This window comes from Lutra lutra, chromosome 6 (genome assembly GCF_902655055.1).
Source record: "Lutra lutra chromosome 6, mLutLut1.2, whole genome shotgun sequence".
NCBI classification, from domain to species: Eukaryota; Metazoa; Chordata; class Mammalia; order Carnivora; family Mustelidae; genus Lutra; species Lutra lutra.
In genome coordinates this window covers 51,336,547-51,359,213 of record NC_062283.1, presented here as the reverse complement: position 1 = coordinate 51,359,213, position 22,667 = coordinate 51,336,547, and the positions used below count along the sequence as shown (strand labels likewise).

At 36.6% G+C, this 22,667-nt stretch overlaps 1 protein-coding gene and 1 non-coding gene across 5 annotated transcripts in view; both read left to right on the top strand.

Annotated features, from left to right (window-relative positions):
• Nucleotides 1-22,667, top strand: part of FAM83B (family with sequence similarity 83 member B) — an 80,628-nt gene that overhangs the window by 18,076 nt on the left and 39,885 nt on the right. The window lies entirely within an intron of this gene.
• On the top strand, nt 12,272-12,378 carry LOC125103378 (U6 spliceosomal RNA). Its single transcript, XR_007128381.1, has one exon. It is a non-coding gene; the product is annotated as a U6 spliceosomal RNA (small nuclear RNA).

Sequence of the window (22,667 nt, the reverse complement as noted above, 5' to 3'; positions counted from 1 at the left end):
GAGATTTCTGTCTTTTAATGTACCTTCTTCTGCCTGTGAAGGTGAGGGTATATGAACTGGCAACAAGCTGATGTGATACATTCATTGAGTTAAAAGCACTCACGTTTTCCTTAATCTCTGAAAGGAAATATGTTATTGGGAAATCTGGTGAAATTTTTTTTGTCCTCAAAAGGACTGAACCCTGATTCTTGCTCTGGACATAGTTTGCACTATTAAATAAACCATAGATTTATTTATTAATTTCCTCAGTTGTGTGGAAACAGTATAAAATCAGGCATGACAATGTAAAATTCTGAGGTAAGGTCCTGAAGTACTTAGCATTTTAGGCCTCTGTGCTCTTTATTAAATATTTATATTGCCTTATAAATCTCAGAAATTCTTTTTTAGGGCTTGAATAAAACTGTAGAAATTTTCTTTAAATCAATCAAGTAAAAGTTATTGAGTGTTTGCTAGGTAATCAGTACCGTGATAGACAATTTTGAGATGACAACAAAATTACCTAAGCTGTTTATTGAACCCAACCTAGAGTTTTAAAATGAAAGGTTAAGGAGTTATGATTTTTCACTATAAAGTTTCTGTTTCTTTCTCTTTTTTTTTTTTTTTTTTTTTTTTAAAGATTTTATTTGACAGAGATAGCGAGAGAGGGAACACAAGCAGGGGGAGTTGGGGTGGGGTGGGGAGGGGAAGCAGGCTTCCTGCTGAGCGGGAAGCAGGCTTCCTGCTGAGCAGGAAGCAGAGACCAAAGCAGGGCTTAGTCCCAGGACCCTGGGATCATGGCCTGAGCAAACACTCAACAACTGAGCCACCCAAGCATCCCTAAGGTATCAGTTTCTTACAGATGCCATGCAATATAGAAATGTAGATCTAAAAGGGACCTGAGGATCCACACATACATGACATTGCTTTGTTTCATGTCACTAAGACCCGGAAATGCTCCAAAAGCTTGCTTTTATGAAGTACAGAAGTATAAGACTCTTGAAATTCTCAGTGACCTTATCATTTGCAAGATAGGCAACTAAAAGCCTCCTAATCATGTTAGGGAAACACAGTGTTCTGGGGCTAATGTCAACTGTGGACTTTGCAAAAGTAAGGTGACTTTCCCCCCCCATGCCTTTTGAACTCAAATAACCTGGCTTTTAGCCATAAACTTAGCAGTATTACATGAAAGAAAGTACTAATCTAGTCTTTGTTAAAAATTACCTGTAAAAGCAGGCACGTGGTAGGTGTCCAAACTTACTGAATGAATTAAACTGTTAGTTCAATTTTCTGAATTGAACCATGAGTGTTTTTATCTTTTTTTTTTAATTTATTTATTTATTTAATTTTATTTATTTACTTAACAGAGTGAGAGAGAGCACAAGCAGGGGGAGCAGCAGAGGGAGAGAGAAACAGCAGGGAGCCCAATGTGGGACTCAGTCCCAGGACTCTGGGATCATGACTTGAGCCGAAGGCAGACACTTAACCATTTGAGCCACCGAGGCACCCCGAGTATTTTTAACACTACCATCCTATGCTCTGTGGACACATTATATAATTGTATTTTGTAAAACAATAGAACAAAAGCCAAGAATATATATGAATTCTTGTAAAGGTAAAATAACAGATATCAAGTACTATAACATTTGCTCATTTCTGTTTCAAGAGACAGTATGTTTTTGGACTATAATAAAAACTGAAAATTTGAAACATCACTGAAGACTAAGATTATTATTATGGTAAACTTAGTTATGAATTCATGAGCCTACATCACAGCTAGTTTTCTTTGGAGCATTGTATTTCTGTGGTAGAAAATGAAATTCAGGAGATATCCTAAGTTCGTGGGCTAGCACTCACTGGAAACTGAACATCCGTCATGACCGTTTGATGTGTTTTTTTCTTTCTTTCTAATGTGGTGGCTATTTACTTAGTGAGCCTCTAAAAGTAATATCCTATGCCTGGTCATTGTCTGCTGGGAGCTCCCACTTGCATTGGCAAGATGAGAAACGTGAAGTCCATACTGTAAAACAGTGATCTAATGTTCTGCTTCTCTTCTACAAAATCGAAGCAGCATGAAATTGGAAGGAGAATTTTACCTTTATTGGATTTTATGTGTATATATTCCAAGAAAGAATTATTTGAACCTTGTGCATTTGAATATAAATCATACTAGATAACATAGTGTTTTGTTTTGCTTTCCAAAATTGTTGGGGAACATTTTGATTTCTGCCAAGATGCATTAAATATTGAGGTTAAGTGGTCTATATATGTATGTAACATGTATTTCTCCAGTCTTTTGGAAATATCTTTGTGTGTCACTATGTCTATTTAATGATTTTTGAAGGATCCAATACTCCAGAAAAGAAAAAGTTATTGAACTAATTTTTACAAAATGTTACACTATTTAGCCCATAACTGGACAAAGTCTTGTGAAAAAAAATTTAAAATAAGAAGAGCAAATATTATTTTGAAGTAAAATTTCATCAGAACACATTGCTTTGTAGATTAAGTGTGGTTTTCATGACTGTTATTTACTTAGCAGATAAGTCAGGTTCTTATAATCTTTGGTATCAAAGGAAGCTTATTATCAGGGTCAACTTTCTGTTTTCAAATTATTTTCAGAAGGCAAATTCTCTTTATTGGATAACTCTCAGTGAATTGTCATGGCATTATGAAGAAGATGGTATTTTTTCCATAAAGTGTTTGAGTAATATATATTTTAATGAATAGAACAAATTTTATTGGCTTTAGATTTCTTAGGGAGATTCTTTAATCAACATTATGAAACTACTGAGATATGAAGCCAAACGAGTAGGTCAAGGAACCGGCAAAGCAGAACCCAAGGAAAGTGATCTCAGAGAATAATTTAAGTGCATTTTCACTGTTCTGTTTGCAATTGACAGAAAGTACTTACAAAAAAAAATTTTTTTTTAATAAATAAATCATGGAAAAATCTTAAAATAATGAAAAGAATCCAAAAAGCACTTCTCTTAGAGGTCCAAGCATTGCAAGTCTGACTACCAAATTAACCTTCTAGTCCCTTGAAAAAGGAAATAAAAATGAAACTATATCATATCTATCTTTATTGGAAATACTTTGTTTTTAAATTTCACTGATTTATGTGCTCTTGTTTCTATCTCAAGTGAGATAGTCTCTGAATCATTCTATTTTACAAGCAAAATATAATCTTTATAGTATTTCAAAGATCCATAGATTTTCTTTTAATTTACTCATTTTATTTTTGCCAGTTGTCACTCAGAAATTTTATAAAGGTGGGCACCTGGGTGGTTCAGTCAGTTAAGGGTCTGCCTTCAGCTCAGGTCATGGTCCCTGAGTCCTGGGATCGAGTCCCACATTGGGCTCCTTACTCAGTGGGGAGTCTGCTTCTCTCTCCCCCTCTGCTGCTCTTTCTCTCTGTGTCAAATTTAAAAAAAAAAAAAATTCTTGAAAAAAAAGTTGCATAGAGGTTTTTTGTTTTATTTTCTTTTTCCTTTTGTATGTTTTTTCTTTATATGTCTCCTTACTTTGTCATTAGAGAATTTTCCTTTGGGAAAATCCAATTAGGAATAACTTCTTTCCATACCAGAAAATAGCTCAGAATCCTGTTGACAACATGCATCCACTGGAGATGGAGATGCTAAGTCTGTTTTCCATACCAGAAAATAGCTTAGAATCCTGTTGAGGAATAACTTCTTACTTGTGCCCTAAATGCTCCATATTTTTATTGACTGGCTCTTTTTTTCTAACTCCTTCCTATTTTTCTCTATGTGGTTGCCATAATTATATTCAGGTCAACTTTATATCATCTGATAGCATCTAGCAAGACTTTTCCCAGGTAATTACTTGTCTCTCAAGAGGTGTTCCCAAGATGATACATGCATGTATTCCTAATTACTGTGAACACCTCTTATGAAAGTATCCTCTCTAATTACTTTAAAGAGTAATCTTTCATTAAAGTAATTTTTCTTCTAGTCTCTCTGCGGATATCCCAAAAATTATGATTTCTGATAGTCTTCAATATGGGAATACTTAATCAGAATGCTCTTTTCATCTGGTTCCTTATTCTAGGCTACCTATCTTCTGTGAGGTATGAATCTTATTCTTGTGAAACAGGGACTCAAGAAGACACATAAGCATGAATCTAGTGAGAATTAGGGCAGAGTAGTTCCTGAGGTGTTCAGTACTGTCTCTCCTGAGTCACTGCTGTTGGGTGTGGCTGTTATGGCCTGGGGAGCTATTAGTAATACAGAGAAACATTAACCAACAATTGGCCCATGGCCATAAATGGGAAGGTGAACAGTCCATGGGGCTTTTCCTGGGATTTGCCTGGCATTGTAAAGGTAGTGCTAGACTAGAAGCTCTGTTATCAAGGGTCTACCACTAACTAGTCAGAGACTGAACAGGTCATGGTACCTCCCCAGGTATCTTCATTTATGTAGTGAAAGATATGAAGCAAAGCCTTTCGGTGTTTTTTAAAATCTAGTGTTTCTGTCCAGATCTCTAACAGTGCTTACCAATTCACGATTATTTCAATATGTTATACTCCTTGCTGAATTAGTCTATTATATGAATATTTTTTTGTGTCCTAGTGTGTCACTTCCATCTGCATGACTTTGTGGTCATATCCTGCCCACTAAGTGATATTAATATATTTATCAGGGCTTTTATTAGGCTAGGATCATCACTGCCCTGATGCTCCTGATTTTTATTAAGAATTTCCTCTCTGCCCTCCCTATTGCAGCTCTCACTGTGAATCTTTTCATTCTTTGAACTTGAGTCAAAATTTGTATTTTTTTGTTTTTTCCCCAGGAAGTGTTTGTGTAGTCAGATTTAATGACATTTTTTATCCTGTGACATTTGTGTGTATGATTGGGAGAGGGCAAGATCTTGTTAAAAATGCACTGGCTTTGCTGTGCGAACTGTTGCTGTGTCTGTTTCGGAGTCTGCTCTCTGCACTGAGCTCCTGTGACATACAGGGAGAGAATACTTTCCACATTCTCCCCAGTTCATTTACCTGCTCCCTTCCTATACCATTAGCAGTAAGTCTGATGATACAGTATACAGTTTTTAACACAATTGCTTAAGGGAGGGGAGAGGAGAGAAGATAGCATGTAGGGACTCTGACCTTACTGCAAGATCAAGTTTTAGGCTTTCTTTGTTGACTTAAACTTACATGGCAAAATACTGTAGCTTCTTTGCTCTTTCTCTTTCTTTTTAAATTACCCAAATTTTGAATAATGCTCTTTTTTTTTTTTTTTTTTTTTTTTTAAGAGGCTTCAGGGTATGAAGGTTCTGAATCTTGGGGTTGGTTAGAGCTGGGTTAATCCCAGCTCAAACAGCTGTTTGTATTATCTATTATACTATAAACTCTCTGAGTTTTATTTTTCCCACCTGTAAAATGGAGTTGCTAATACTCCATAGGCTCCCTGTGAGGATGGAGTTGAGGTAGTTGACATGTCATACATGACACATAACACACATTCATCCATTCGTTCATTCATTCATTCATTTTAAAGATTTTATTTACTTATTTGTCAGAGCACAAGGAGGGGGAGCAGCAGGTAGAGGGAGAAGCAGGCTCCCCCGCTGAGCCAGAGGCCAGATGTGAGACTCCATCCCAGGACTCTGGGATTGTGACCAGAACGGAAGACAGACATTTAACAGACTGAGCCACCCAGGTGCCCAAACTCAGATTCCTTTAGGGCCAAGCTAGAAAAATAACTGCAGAGGAGAAGAAGGCATGTGGTATGCCATTCCAGCAGGGGGTGAAAAGAACATGCGCAGAGGGAAGATAACTTGACTTTGTAGGCATTCTTGTTTAAAATGTAATAAATGAAACATACCTTGAGGCTAAATGAGATAAGGTTAAGACCTCAAGTGCACATTGAGGCTTCTTATCAAAAGTTCACTTTCATGAGAATAAGAGGATATTACCGTCTTTTACTGTCTTTTACTTATCTGTCCCTCTAATGAGATATAAAATGTAATGGCGGTTTGCTGTGGGAGCCTTTTTGAGATGATGAGGGCTGTAACACCAGATTGACATTTTGTATTTAAAGGATTCTGCCTGCCCTTCCATAGTTGCCACAGATTCATTTTGTGGTGTATACTTTTATATTAATTATTCTTTTTTTTTAAAGATTTTATTTATTTATTTGACAGACAGAGATGACAAGCAGGCAGAGAGGCAGGCAGAGAGAGAGGGAGGAAGAAGGCTCCCTGCTGAGTAGAGAGCCCGATGCGGGGCTCGATCCCAGGACCCTGTGATTATGACCTGAGCCGAAGGCAGAGGCTTTAACCCACTGAGCCACCCAGGCGCCCCTATATTAATTATTCTTTTTTAAACTAGTCACTCTTGAAATTATCTTGAAAAAAATTGTTGGTTTTTATCATCAGGACTAAAAATGGGATCTGGTTTTGAGTAATGGATTTCTGTTATGTAATCTAGTAACAGTATCTGGTAATATATACCGAGCAACTATGTGTTAGGCACTGTGCTAAGCACTTTACCTGCATTACCTTAAAGTGACCTTCACAACTATACTGTCAATTACATACTTTTATCATCCATATTTTACTGATGGATAATCTGCTTTTTTATGATAGGTATGACTCCAAAATGACCATAATTGGAAAGCAGTGATGACATCCTATTCCTAAATGGAGGTATTAGAAGATATGGTGGAGAGGCCCTAGGATTAACACTAGATGGTGGAGATGTAGAAGCACTGGTTTCTAAGTGAACCAAATGCAAAGCCATTACAGGCTTCCTATTAGAAGACACAGTAATGTGGGATGCTTATGTGGCTCGGCTGGTTAAGCATCTGCCTTCAGCTCAGGTCATGATCCCAGGGTTCTGGGATCGAGTCCTGCATTGGGCTCATTGCACAACAGGGAGCCTACTTCTCCCTCTGCCTCTTCTGCCTACAGCTCTCCATGCTTCTGCTCTCTCTTTCTCTGACAAATAAATAAAAAATCTTAAAAAAAAAAAAAAAGTCACAATAATGTGCCAGCCACTGACAGAAGGTTATGATTAAGTTGATGAGATGTAGGATTTGGATGCAGACTACATCAGGAGGCACTAAAAAGAAATGGGTTCTCTTGAGTTTAAATGCAGAGGAAATTTGAAGAAGAGAAGGGACAGTCACATAATGATGTTGTCCTTTGGCCTCTCCAGGCTTCAGCTGTGAGGGGGATCAGTCAGTCTTTGCCCAACCTTATAGGTAAAAAAAATATGACAGTGTGTTCATTCATTCAAGCAAATATTTAATGCCTACTGTATGTCAAGTACTGTTCTAAATTCTATGGATAAAGTATATAAGGTATATTTATTTATATTTATATATTTATATATTTATAAAGTATATTCTATAAAGGATAAAGTATATAAGAAACCTTGCCTATGAATGGAGCTTACGTACAAATGAGGTAGATAATAAGCATAATAAATGCTTATGGAGAAAAAGAAAAACTGAGCACAAATATGGTTGGGTCAGGAGGACTGAGAGTGGTAATGGTGTTAGTCTGCATTTTAAATAGCGGGCTCAGAGGGTACCTCATCAAGAAAGCAACAGTTGAAGAAAGAGGAAATGAGCCATGCATATCTCTGCAGCAGAGCTGGCTAGACATAGGGTAGGCTATAGGGCAGGGACAGAGCTTCCTGTTTGTTAAAGGATGCCATTAAGGATGCCAGTTGGTGGACTCGGGAAAACGGGGACATGAGTAGGTGGGTTCAGAGAAGTAACCCGGAGGCCCGCATGAACTGTTACGCTCTATGTAAAATTGGGAGCCACTGGAGAATTTTGAGCAGCAAAAGAAAGATACAATCAATTTCAAATATGCTATATTAAAGGGTTCATCTGGCTTTAATATTGAAAATAACTGTTGGGCTCAAGAATAAGCACATCAGAGGCTCTGAAAATAATTCAAGTGTGAGATGATGATGTGTTAGATGGTCAGGATGGCAGCAGTGATGGTTAGTTTTTGGATATATTTTGAAGACAGTAAATGTAGGTGTGAAATAAGTTACAGAATATCAAATTACTCCAGAATTTTTGGCCTGAGCAATTGGAATGATGGCACTGTCATTTGAAGGTGGCGTCAGTCATCAGAGATTTGGAATCAGGAAGCACAGAGACCAGGTTACAGAGGTCTGGAAGTTCCTATTTTCACCACTTCCCCAGGATGGTTGATCAGTAACCTAGCCACCAACACCTACAGACGTGTCTGAAAAGCTATTTGGGAATCACATCTGAATCCAAACACAGACTGGATTTGGAGATCAGTCCTGATCCTGAAGACGGTGTAGGTGAGGGATGAAAAGTAACTTCCATAAGATTCAGATACAAAGTAATGGGCAGATACAGAGTGAGAGATAAGAAGACTGGCTGGCTGGATGCGGACACAGGACCTGATAAAGCAGGAGCTTACATAACCTGCTGAGACGTGGAGGCTCCCAAAGGCAATTATTTTGCAACTCTCATATGCTGGGTCAGGTGAGTGAAAGACAGAATAAGATACTGGAAAGCTGTCACTTGGGAGGTCACTTTTTTCACAGGTCATTTGGGTGGATAAATTTGGCATTTTCAGATAGTAGGGAATGTGGTGTGGTTTTGAAAAAAAGGCATGGGTTGGTGGGAGGGGTAGATTGGGATCAAATTGTAGAGGTCTTTCAAAACAAGTTCAGTGTTTGTGGCCAGTAGGAAGTAATGAGACAGGGAAAAACATGGGACAGAGATAGGAAATAAAATCTAGATGTTTTCTTCCTTTTAAGAGAAGTGGATGGATCGGGAAGTATATGCATATAAGTGTGTGTATACATTGTAACACCTTCTGTAGATCTCTGAAATTGAATGTTGATATGTAATATACTTGAGATCATACTTGAAATTATGTATAAAAATTTGCCTCTGGGGCTGCCTGGGTGGCTCAGTGGGTTAAGCCTCTGCCTTCAGCTCAGGTCCTGATCTCAGGGTTCTGGGATCGAGTCCCACATCAGGCTCTCTGCTAGGCAGGGAGCCTGCTTCCTCCTCTCTCTCTCTCTCTTTCTCTACTTATGATCTCTCTCTCTGTCAAATAAATAAAATCTTTAAAAAAAAAAATTTGCCTCCCACTTTTTTCACTTAGGATTTTTCCCATAATAAAATAATTGATTTCCGGGGCGCCTGGGTGGCTCAGTGGGTTAAAGCCTCTGCCTTCGGCTCAGGTCATGATCTCAGGGTCCTGGGATCGAGCCCCACATCGGGCTCTCTGCTCTGCAGGGAGCCTGCATCCTCCTCTCTCTCTCTCTGCCTGCCTCTCTGCCTGCTTGTGATCTCTGTCTGTCAAATAAATAAAATCTTTAAAAAAAAAATAATTGATTTCCTGTACTGATAATCAGTGGCATCACAAAGCAAGAACAGTGAGAGCTGCCTGGCCTGGATGCAGGTAATAAAGAAGTTCATTATCTCTAGGGAATTTAAAAATAGCAAGGAGATTCACTAAAAAACAGTCTGCTTTTTAGTACACCATATGCTGGCAATTGTAAATAATGTCAGTGATGATATGCTGCTCCTCACCAGGGCAGATCCCTGCTCCCCCCACCCATTCTTACTCCTCCTGTCATTCCTTGGTTCAGCAGCACTGATATGATGAGAGTCTCATGGTAATATTCCTTTCAATAGGTACAAAGCTTCATAACTGTTTTTGTGTAATCATCAGCCACTCCATAATTAGTTGACTCGCAAAGCTTTAAAAGCAGAAAAATAGTAGTACACATTATTTTCCCCACAAGCTAACATTTTCCTTTGGGCTGTATTTTCTTATTAATAATCACCTTTCAATTTCCCCCTTAAGAATTCAAACATATTATAAACAAGTAAATAAATGTGAAAAGCAGAAACATTGCCATTTGGCTAAATATCAATCCAATAGGTGCTACTGGAAAATCCATAATCATGAACAAAAATCAGTATCTGTTTCATAGTAGTCATATTGAAACCTGCTGAAATCGTGGAGCAGTGACTGGAAAAAAAAATTAAAAAAATGAAGAGTCGTGAACCATGTAGTCTTTTTACAAATGGGCAGTTGGAAATTGAGAAAATCCAAAAGTCTGAAGTCACCCAACTGATTAGTAGCTATTAGGGCAGATAGTATGCAGGCTTCTCAATTTCCATTACCAGACTTTTTTTTTTTTTTTAAGATTTTATTTATTTATTTATTAGCATGTGCACATGAGGTGGGGAGCAGAGGGAGAGGGTCAGATAGACTCAGCACTGAACAAGGAGCCTAATGTGGAGCTCTGTCCCAGGACCCTGAGATCATGACCTGAACCAAAATCGAGAGTCACTCAACCGACAGAGCCACCCAGGCAACCCTCCATTAATCAGGCTTTATATTATGTTACTTCTCTACTGGGAAGGAGAACTAAATTTCTCAACAACATTAATAATATCTAATGTTCATTGTCGTGTGCCAGGCAGTGTTTTAGGCTCTTTATTTGTATTAACATATTCATAACCACTCTAGAAGATAGATGGCTCTATTGCTTCCTCTCAGAGGTGAGAACAAAGAGATCAAAGAACTTATACTAGGATTTAGAAGTAGGAAATGGCAGTGCTGGTATTTGAGCCCCAGCAGGGAGTCCAAACAGAACACATAACCATCAGTATTACCTCTGATAGATGATTCCATGCTGGTACCATGTAGACCAGCTGAGTTCTCTTCTCACCAGGCTTTTGGGCAGGTCCTGTCACACTTGATTCCTGCTTATCTACCAGATAAAGTCCCACTCAGTAAGCATGGCGTATATAAGGCTCTTGATGCGTTCTTACCTTTGTGCTTTATCTTCTTTCCTCCTCCCATCAATCACCTTAAACTCCAGTTTTATTGAATTGCCATTTTCTGGGCATGCCATGGTAGCTTATTCCTTCTTAATTTTGTAATGGTTATTCCCCCACTTGCAGCTTCTTTTCCTGTATTGTCTCCTGTACAGTTTTTAAAAATCCATGTTAATGATGAGTCATCTCCTATGATATTGCCACCTTTGTACTTGTCCTTTGATTTTAATTCTAATTCTAATTCGAGGCATGGTATACATCATTGTTTCTTTATTTAAAACATCCCATATAACTTTCATGTTCATTTTTATAATTTTCATAGTTTTTGCTCTACTTAATTTTTGGATATTTTCTATATAGTTATCTTTAAGTCACTAATCCTTCATTTGAGTGCTATTTACTATTAAACTCATCCATTGAGTTCTTAATTTTGGTATTGATATTTTTTAATCATGTAATTCTTGATTGCCTAAAAAACAGTTACTTTAAAGTCTGCTTATGAAAATACCAATATTTGGATTACCTACAGGTCTGTTTCTATTTTTTGTTTTTTCTCTTGGTGTTTGCTCATTTGGTCTGTCTTTGCATTTACTTGGGATTTTTTTGATTGAATGCTGAATATTTAGTATAAAAAATTGTAGAAGTGGTCTCCATTAGATAGGATTTAGTTTTCTTTGATTTGACAGCTAAAGTAAGATTAGATACCCCCCAGATAGGGATTGGGATATAATGAGGCTGAGATTTAGTCTTTCAGAATAGTGATTTATTTCCAGTTTTCCCTTACCCTTAGGGTAACACTTCTGGGATCTCCTTTAAACACTGATGTTGTTTACAGGGGCCTCTTCTCTTAGAAGAACCTGAAATCCAGTGTGATTCTCAAAATCATTCTTAAGCATTTTCCCCTCTTACCAACTTCCTTCTGTTTGGTTTCTTATCCTTTTACTCAGGCAGAAATTTTGGATTTGGCAAGTGTCTCAAGGGCATCAACACAAGGAATCTTGAGTTCACTTTATTATGATTCCCTTTGCTCTGTGATTACAGGTTATCAAGTTCTTTTCCCTTTGTGGTACTGGCCTCCAGTTTTGTTTGTTTTCTCTATCTCCCTGAGATTGCTAAAAGGTTTTCACCATAACTTACTGTTTAGTATCAAGTATTTACATGCTTGCTCTGAATTGGCAAGCATGTAAAAGTGTTAGGTGAAAAAGTGGCAAGAAAAATTTGTCTTACCTTGTTATTTCTCTTCTATCTATGATCTTGGCTCCATAAACACTGGCTGCATTTATTATTTTTTTTTCTGAACCTTGTTATTTCCCATAGGAGAGTTGAGCTAATAAAATTATCATTGTCTTGTATTAGAGAAGTCCCTTTTAGTTTATTTTGAATGCGTTAGTATGATTAAATATCACAAAATCTGTAGGTGAATTTAAGAAAAAAAACACAGATATATATTAAGGAGTTTAAAATAAAAACCAATGATAGTTTTCATTTCAGCAGCACATATACTAAAATAGGAACAATACAGAGAAGATTAGCATGGCCCTTATGTAAGAATGACATGTAAATTCATGAAGCATTCCATAATTTTGCTGGATGGGGGATGGGTCTTAAGGAGGACATTTGTTGTGATGAGCACTGGGTATTGTATGTAAGTGATGAATCACTGATGTCTACTCCTGAAACCAATATTGCACTGTATGTTAACTAATTAAAATTTAAATAAAAATTTAGAAAAATGATAACTATCACTATTTAAATGTTTAGAAAAAATTATTTGAAATTTTCTGTCTTGTATAAAAATAAGTGTATTTCTTCTCATTCAGTGAATCAGTTAATGGCTAGTTTTATTTTATTCTTATTTGAGTATTTCCAACATGTTTATGAATGGAAACCATCCTCTATATTATTTTAACTTCTCATGCCTTTGTCAACATTTCTCTGTATAATGCATGTCGTGAAACACATTATTTTAACCATCATTCCAATGAAATTTTGTCTGCATAAATTAAAAATGATAAATTCTTGTGTTTAGAATATTAGTCAAATAGTATACATGTGAGAATTTGTTTAGGTATAGATATGCTACCTATGTAAGGATGTACATTCATGTATATATATGAGAGTATAGGTATAGACTTTTAGTTATACATGTTTAAAATGCTAGAGAGAGAACTGCAAGTCCTTGAAAAATGCAAATATTTAACTGGGAAATTTAATAGAGCTTAAGTGCTCTCAAGTTTAGGGTCTTAAAAAATTAACTCTTTGTGTCAAAAATATCATATACAGCCATATTTAATAATAGTTTATAAACTTTATATAACTTTTGTATTTTTTGTATTTTTGTACTTTTGTATTTTTTTATTTTTAAAAGATTTTATTTATTTATTTGACAGAGCTCACAAGTAGGCCAAGAGGCAGGCAGAGAGAGAGAGAGAGAGAGGGGAAGCAGGCTCCCTGCTGAGCAGAGAGCCTGATGCGGGACTCGATCCCAGGACCCTGGGATCATGACCCGAGCTGAAGGCAGAGGCTTTAACCCACTGAGCCCCCAGGTGCCCCGTAACTTTTGTATTTTAACACTTTCAGGTAAACTTATTTTTTAAAACAAAAGTATATATGCCATAATCTTTTCAAAACATGAAGATGAAAACAACCCTGAATGAAACCAAGAGCAAGAATTTTGTAGCTTTATGTTCTTCACAGTTGTGCTCTATAAAACGCAAGTTTGGGAAAGTGTAATATTAATTTTTTTCAAGTGTCTGTTTACCTTATCTTTTTCAAAAACATTTGCCACATTCAAACAGTAAATGTATCCATTGAGCCAAATACACTAACCTTTTTCTCTTTGTAAGTTACATTCCAAATAGTGTATTTCAGTTAACAGTCCAATGTGAAAAAACCATGCAGCTCATTCCTAAAATAAAAGATTGCTCTGTCAGCTGCCATTTTATGTTTTGTTATGTTTAGACCAATTCTGATTCAATCAACATACCTTTTAGGATTTATTTACATAGTTTCACAGTAGCAAAATCCCTAGAGCTCAAAGCAACAGATTTCCCAAAGCTTAGTTTCACATAAATATGTGTATCCACACTGTTTTATTTTTAAGGGTGATATCAAAGAAATTGAGAGGCCAAACAGTTATTTTAAAATAATACTTAAGGAAATGTGACCCAAAGAATGCACTTATTTGTTAATTCTCCTCTCAATACCAGAAATAAAAAAGTCCATTTTCTGTTTTTCCTGGTTACTGCTGAAGAAACTGGTGCAGATTGCTATAACCTATGTAACAATATATTCGACTCATGTGGTCATATTAACTGAGAAGAAACAGTGATAAGAACAATTTTTTTTTTTTAATTACACACTTAACATGGGGCTTAACATTTAAAACTGGACTGAACATTTTTGTTTTGCCAAGGGCTGCTTTCATAAAATCCCCAAAGCTTCCTTTCCAACTGGGGACTGTCCAAGCAAATACCTTGAAGTTTTCAGCTTTTCCACCTCAAATGCTACCCTCTCTTCTAATCCGTTTTCTTCGGAGGAAAAAACATCTGTGAGCTTGACCCACACCCCTGCGATTCTATTACTTTGATTTTTGTTTTTATTTTTGTTTTTTATTGTAGTTGACACATGATGTTAAATTAGTTTCAGGTGTATAGGTGTATAGCCTAGTGATTCAAGGACTATATATGTCTGCCATGTTCACCACAACAAGTGTGGCTACCACCTGTCACAATACAGATTACAACATCACTGTCTTTTATTTCCATGACCCTTATTCATTCCATAACTGGAAACCTGTATTTCCCACTCCTCTTCACCCATTTTGCACCCCCCCACACCAACTACCAGTTTGTTCTCTGTATTTATAGTTAGATTCCACATATAGGTAACATCATATGGTATTTATCCTTCTCTGATTTATTTTACTTTGCATAATATCCTGTAGATCCATCCACGTTGTCACAAATGGCAACATCTCATCCTTCTTTATGGCTGAATGATATTTTGTTATATATATATATATATATATATATATATATATATATATATATACACACACACACACACACCACATCTTCTTTATCCATTTATCTAATTGACATTTGAGCTGATTCTCTGTCTTGGCAATTGTAAATAATGGAACAACAAATATGGGGATGCATGTATCTTTTCAAATTAGCATTTTCATTTTCTTTGGGTAAATACCCAGTAGTGGAATGATTGGGTCATATGGTAGTTCTATTTTTAATTTTTTGAAGAACCTCCTTACTGTTTTCCACAGTGGTTATACTAATTTTCATCCCTACCAAGAGCGTAGAAAGGTTTCTTTTTCTCCACATCCTTGCCAACACTTGCTATTTCTTGTCTTTTTGATTCTAGCCATTCTGACAAACGTGAAGTGATATCATTGTGGTTTTGATTTGCATTTCCGTGATGATGAGTGATGTTGAGCATCTCCTTGGATAGTATTTATATGCAAAGATATATAAAAGGAATCTTAAAGAGGACTTTATAATGGACATTTATATGTGTGATGGGTATTAACTGTTGTTTCTTAATGTTTCCTGAAAGTGAATGTTTAAAAGATTTTTCTCCTTGGGTCTGTTCTCTCTGTGCATTTTATTCCTTAGTGCTGCTTTCCACTCCACACCTTCAGCTACCATGCTACACATGACTGTGGGGTCACCTGTCTTCTGAACATTGGCCTTGGATTCTAGCTGACCGTCCGGTGGCATCTTTACTTGTTTGGCCCACAAGACGTTTAATGCAGTATGTCCCAAGTAACAGCTACAAGTTTATGAACTTCACAGTACCTCCCCTCCTGTCATCTCTCTGTGAAAGGCATCACCACTTTCTTAGCTACTGAGGTCATCATACTTTGGAATCACATATGATTCATCTCTCATCTTACATCTCCAGTTCTATGTGGACTGGACTTAGTGACTCTCTTCTAATGAAAACAACATGGATGAAGTGATGGTGTGACCAGGTTACAAAAGATATGATGCCTATTCCTTGCTCCCTTTCAACTACTTTCTGTGGGGAAGCCAGCTTCTGTGACTTGAGGTCACTTAGCAGTTTACAGGGAAGACAGTGGGCTGAGGAAATAAGACCTCTTACTAACAGACATGAAAGTGAAGCATCTTGGAAGCAGATAGGCCCTCCCAGCCAATTCCAGATGACTGCAACCTTGACTCTGAGTCAGAACCACTCAGTTAAGCTGCTCTCAAATTTTTCACCCACATAAACTGTGAGTTAATAAACATATGCTACTTTAAGCTGCAAAATTTGGGGAGTGATTTGCTATGCAATGATAGATCACCAACACAGGAGGCCTGATATCTGTGAGTGAGATGAGATTCCTCCTTAGAATTCTCTTCATTTATACCACTGACCTGTTCCCAGACACTATTTGTATTGTAGTTACTCATCAATAAATTTTATACTTTGGTGAATTCAGGCAAATTTATACAAGTCTGAACTGTTTAATAACTATGTAAATACATCAGAGCTTAAAATATGAACCAATTCAATTCAGTATCAATTCAGTAACAATGTATCAATTCAGTAACCACACTTTATGTCTTAGGAGATTCTAGATGTGATCATTTACCATCACCTCATGGTTCTTAAAAGACATTCGCAGCATCTTACGTTTCATATTCCCAATTATGTTATATGTCAACATCCATGAACCAATTAAAATATTGTAATTCTTCTAAATCAGGTTACAAGTTGCAGCCGATTTCTAAATTGAATCTATGGTTAAAGACTTGAACAAAGTGATATAGATGGGAAGTGATTCTTTTTTATAAAAACCTAAAGTTTAGCACCAAGGATTCTCCTTTGGTAACATTTATATGCAAAGAAATATAAAAAGGAATCTTAAAGAGTATCTTATAATAGCCATTTATATTTGTGAGGCCTCAATATTTATGACTATAGCCATCCTACTTCTCCATTTTGGGAGTGATTTGACAATCTAATCACTTTAAGTGTTACAAGTGCTAAAAGATAATTGGCTTTTTTGTCATCTTATTTTAACCTGAATCAGTATGTTTTATGGTGGTCAGAGAACAGTCCTCTTTAATTATGCCACCAGGGAAACTCTTCTTTTCCATTTGGACATTTATATTTGTAGAGGGTTAGTTTAAGGGTGAGAGAGAAGAGTTCTTTCTAGGCTCATATTTAAGTGTGTGATTTGCTCTTTAATCATGTTAATTCTGTAGTATATGCAGCCGGTGGCCTTCAATGATGGTGGTATCCACTGTGCTCAGTGGCTCTCCCAGGTGTTCCATATCTAAATTCAGGAAGCAATGGATCTACCAAGAATTTATAATTCTCAAGGCCTAGAAGCATTTTTTTTCTTTAATTTCCTGATAAATAGTGGTCAGATGGTATAAGTAGTCTATTGGATTCTGATGAATGTCTTGATTTTAAGATGATAGTCTCATAGGTAAATTAGGGGACTATAACCTACTTTCTATAACTTAACATACGTGTTTGATGTCTGCCAATAAAAAACACATATGCCAAAAAAAATGGACAGATATAATTTGTTTTATGCAGGTGTCTAATATTTGAGAGAACATACTTGAAGAGATTTTAATTAAGAATATATGTCATCTTAGGGAACCTAAGAAACAACTCTACAGGGGTTTGTCCTCAACCATCTGGTGTTTGAATTAACATTTTTATTTTTGACTGGAATAGAATGCAAAGCTCTTCCTTAAGGTTTCAGTAGATGACATGCTAGAAATGTATAGGCCCTTGGGATTTAGGCTTCTAGTAGAGAATGGCTTTGTTTGGTGAGAAAAGTATTAGAAATGAGCAAGGACAAATCTGACATTATACCTTTCAGAGAGAAATTTCAGAATATATAGGGGTACATGGCAGCTTGGGGCTGTGGTTTTGAGTGTGGACTCTGGATCTAGACTGGCTTTGAATCCCAGCTCTACCAATTTAGTTTTCTATTATGTGCTAGGTATGGTGCCCTGTGCCTAAAAGAATATTTCATTTGATCCTTGAAAACACCGTAGGTATGTTTTATTTTTCCGTTTTTTTCAGATAAATTGAGATTTCAAGAAAGTAATTTGACCAAGATTATCAGCTGATATACATGGTAGATGGAGGACTGGAACCCGTGTCTGACTTACTGCCAAGGGTTTACAAATACTTTATTGTTGTAGACTTTGTAACTCAGAAGGGATGTGGGAAAACAGTAATAACAATAACTTCCAAATACTGGAGGGAGGAGTGAAAATGAGCATGACAAAGAGCTATTGAAACAATGATCATTCCTGAGCTGGGAGAGAACAAGTTTTGGTTTGACTGAAGCAAGCATATTCTTGGGAAGGTGAAAGGGAGGGTAAAAGGCCCCCTCTTCAGTCCTTATCATTTTAGCCTTGCATTAAGTTCTATTATATGTCTTTTTATTTCCTTGAGATTTCCTTTATGATATGTGGGTACCTTTTCTGTTCTCAGGTAGATGTGCGAGTTTGTGGTTCTTTTACTTTGACAAGCTGACAAGCAGGATGTGTTCAAACATGGTTGTTTCATCAGAGAATGTTAATACACACTCACATAACCAAGGTGATGCCTGTCCTTTTTTTTTTTTAAGATTTTATTTATTTATTTGACAAAGAGAGACAGCGAGAGGAGAACACAAGCAGGGGAAGTGGGTGAGGGAGAAGCAGGTTCCCCACTGAGTGGGGAGCCCTATGCAGGGCTCGATCCCAGGACCCTGGGATCATGACTTGAGCCAAAGGCAGATACTTAATGGCTGAGCCACCCAGGCACCCCGAGGTGATGCTTGTTCTACCATTGAGCATGTGAAGTTCACATTCATAGTTTTAACTTTGTATGGGTTGTATGTATTATGTATAATTGTTGTTTCTGTTGAGAGACACTTAAACAAAATTAAGGAAAATGGGTTTCAAAGCCAGTAACCAATAACATGGCATAGTTTTTGTTTGTTTGTTTGTTTGTTTTTAATCATTGGTTAAAATACTTTATCAACTGCTTAAAACAAAAGTATATGCCTAACGTGTTACCTTTCAAGATTCGGTTGCCGGTTTATAGCATCTATCTAGAATGATGGAAAGAACCAAGAAATTGATGAATCAGCCCTAAAACAGCCAATATAGACATGACCAGAAACTACAGCTTTTTGGTGAGGCAGGCTGTCTGGTCCTCCTCCAGAGCCTATTTACCTTTACTTTACACACAATTAAAATAAACTCCCTAATCTTTCCCAACCCAGATCAGATTACAACTATTACATTAGAATACAGGGAGCCGTGCTGACAAGAGGAAAGATCAGTTTGATATCTTGATAACAAGAGAAAAACTGGGAAGCCGTGGAAAGAATACTCTGAGCTTTAGCAGTTACAACTTAAAATGTAGTGATTGGCACTGTCAGCAACCTTCTAAACTGCCATTGTCAGTAAATATGCATTTTCACTATTTTTTTTTATCCTGTACCGTTGCTGAATTCATTTATTAGCACTAATAGTATTTTTGATTGCTTTAAGATTATACATATATATCCTCATGTATATTTATTGACATTAAAAATATTTATACTATGTTATGATAGGTAAACAATGAATCCCTTCACATTGATTCTGCAAGTTCCCTATAACGCATCCAAAAGACAGAAGATTAAAAAATTTAAAAAGAGGGAAGGAAAGTAGGAAGGAAGGGAGGGAGGGGTGGAGGCAAGCAGACAGGCAGGCAGTCCTGAGACTTCTACCCAGTTGTTTTTGGCTCAAGAACATTTATTATCTCCCTGTGAAAAGAGAGACTAGTGATCCAAACTAAATTATTTTTTCTGCAATATTCTTATGATTATGTTACATTTAACTGTTTATTAAATCAAAAGCATTTTATACATTTAAAAAATTAAATAATTTGCCATTGTCTTAGAAACCTTTAAATAATTACAGATTTAAATTATATTCGGTATACTATGCTTGAAAAGTCAAGAAAGATTGTTCTTTACGTGAGAATGTTTTCCATTTAAAATCCATTGGACAAAAACAACAAAAATATTTTGGTACTTAAAGTCACATTCAACTATCAGGAAAACTCACTGTGTATGTTAGGCAGAACAAGAACAAGGACCTTCTTTAATAAAAATCAAGCATATTTGTTAAAAATTAAATGTAATTGAATATTACAGTCAAGCCTAGATTCTTAGTGGTCAGTTGGAAAAGAATAGGAATGAAAAATAACATAAAAATAGATTTGACGCATCTTGACTGTTAGTATTTAGTTAAAAGTTGTATCTGTATTTTCTTCACTTGAGGTCTTCTGTTATTAATATCTCATTTAATTTTTTATTCAACACTGCATCATTCCTTCCCATGTCCTCTCCCTGAGACCCTTTGGACAACTTACTACCTTCTAACAGGGCTGGGACAGCTTTACCTGCTAATTCTGCTGCTACACTGGTGTGCATGTGACCTAGTGAAAAACCACAACAATGACATCTGGATAGTAGGGAAACCTCAGATGGGACACAGCTATGGGTACCATCATTAATCTAAAATAATGTTTATAATCTTGCTGATAAGGAAGCCTTGATTGCATTATTATGTATTCTGGGTAGTTTAAATCTTATAAATAGAAGGCTCCTAAATAAAGTCAAAATTTCTGGCATTTACTTACATAATATTGTGGTCTCTATGAATAGAATAGAGGGGCAGAGGGTTAAGGAAATTGTCTTAGAACTTTTGACAGAAATTGTAACAATTTCCATCTAAAAAATTTGGCAGATTTCTAGAAAAATACAAAAGAACATAAAAAGCTAACTGTTAAGTTAGCTGTCAAATTCAGGTCAAAGAGTTTAAGCTTTTGTTTGGTAGATTTATATTCTGGAACTTCTTAGTAACTTTTTTGTTCTGGATGAGTAGGATAATAGGACAGTAATAAAGACATGGAAGCAACACTGAGATATCTCACCGAGGAAGAACTGAGCAACTCAGTTCACAGTCCGTAATGCTTTGGCAAGCAGGGAGGGATTAGGCATGTACCAAAGAAAAATAATGCCTGTCCTGTTTTCCTAATCAGCCACCTTACAGTTTAAAGAATTTCAGTGTTCTAGCTCAATCAAGTCAAACAATCAATTATTTGTGCCAAAGAGAACACCTGAATAAGGAAAATATCTGAATTCGTATACATTTTTACCAGCATTTTCAGGCATGCTCAAAATCATGGTATCACTTACATACTTTGCTTTTTCTATTCAGGTTGGCCTTTCTTAGAGTCTTAGAGTGGCTAATGTTACCTTCTCCCTACCTCTTTGGATGTTTAGCTACTTTACCTTTTTCTTTTCTTTTCTTTGCTTAAGTAGCGTTTCCAAGGAACCAACATAGCTTTCTTTATACGTCCCCTGGGAATTAATGCTGGCGATGAACAAGAAGTTTCTGGCATACTCAAACTGGCCTTTTGCTGTCAGTTGCTGTTCTCCTCCCAAGCTGCTTATAGCTCAGAAAAGAATTTTCAGCCAACCCCAGGACTCTGCAGGAATAATACGATTCCTTGGGAGACTCATCACTAGCTGTTTTCAGGTGGGAAGCAGACCCGGGTATTCACTATACTTTGTGCAGAGACTCAGACCTGGAGATGGCTGGGCTTGTAGGTCATTTGTTACTTGTTGAGATTTGGGACAAAAGCAGAAAGAATGAATTACTGCCCATCATTAGTTCACAATCACTGTCTTCTGGACATCTCCATCTGAGTGCCTCCTCTACCCCAAACTTAGTACTTGCCTAACTGAACTCTTTATCTCTACCCTTCTTACAAATTGGATATTACATTTATATTTTCTCACTAGGATAATGGTATCACCATCTTACCATGCATTGAAAATAGTAACCTTGAAATAAGATTTTTTTTAACTCTACTTCTCCCATATACCTTCTTTTACCCCCATTTAATTTTTTTCCTTTTTTTTTCCTTTTTTTTTTTTTTTTTTTTTTAATCAAGACCTGTTGATTGTCTCACCAACATATACCAAACTGGCTTTATCTGTCTGTCCCCAGTGCCATCTGCTCTACTTCAGGCTTGCATGATCTCTTGCCCATACTGTTGTGGGAAACTCTTATCTGTCTGTTCTCCTGCAGTGTTCCTTCCTGTTAATTTTTTCTTAACCTTCAAGTTTTAATTAACACATTGTCTTTGCTAAGTGTTTCCTGAACTTCCCACTTTACTTCAGTATGGCCTTCTGTGCTCCCATGCACTTCGTTGTAGCACTTACTCATGCTGTGATCCACATCTTTGTTTATGCCCCTGTTTCTCCAACTAGACTTGGAAGCCCTCGAGAAAGGACCTTTGTCTGGTATACTTTGAAATTCTGAGCACCGAGTAAATGCCCAGCTCTTTCTTAAATCAGAATGATGAATAGAAAATGTTCTGATGGGTTATGAAATCCAAAATTAGTGGTATAAATGGATAAAGTAGAAATCAGGAAGGTCTTATTATTATATTTTAAACACACATTATGTACAGCATTTATGTGAAAGGAGAATAGGTTCCAGGTTTACCCAAACATTTCTGTCTTATGCATTTTAAGAATCACAAGCAAATATGATTTTACACTGTGAATTTAGGTTGCAGTAGTAAATGTGGCAAGTCTGTGCCTGAATCAAAATGCACAATATTCCAGCACTCTACCTGGTTCTGTCAGTATTCTTTTCAAAAGCTAGTGGAAATTACCAAATTGAATGCTTTTCAGGGGTTCATTGGTGACTGAAGGTAAGTTGAGCTCCAGGGGCCAGATGACCCAGAGCGCAGTTTTTAAAATGAAATGATTCATAATGAAATGATTCAGGTAAAAACAGACAAAAATAAAACCGATACATGAAAGAG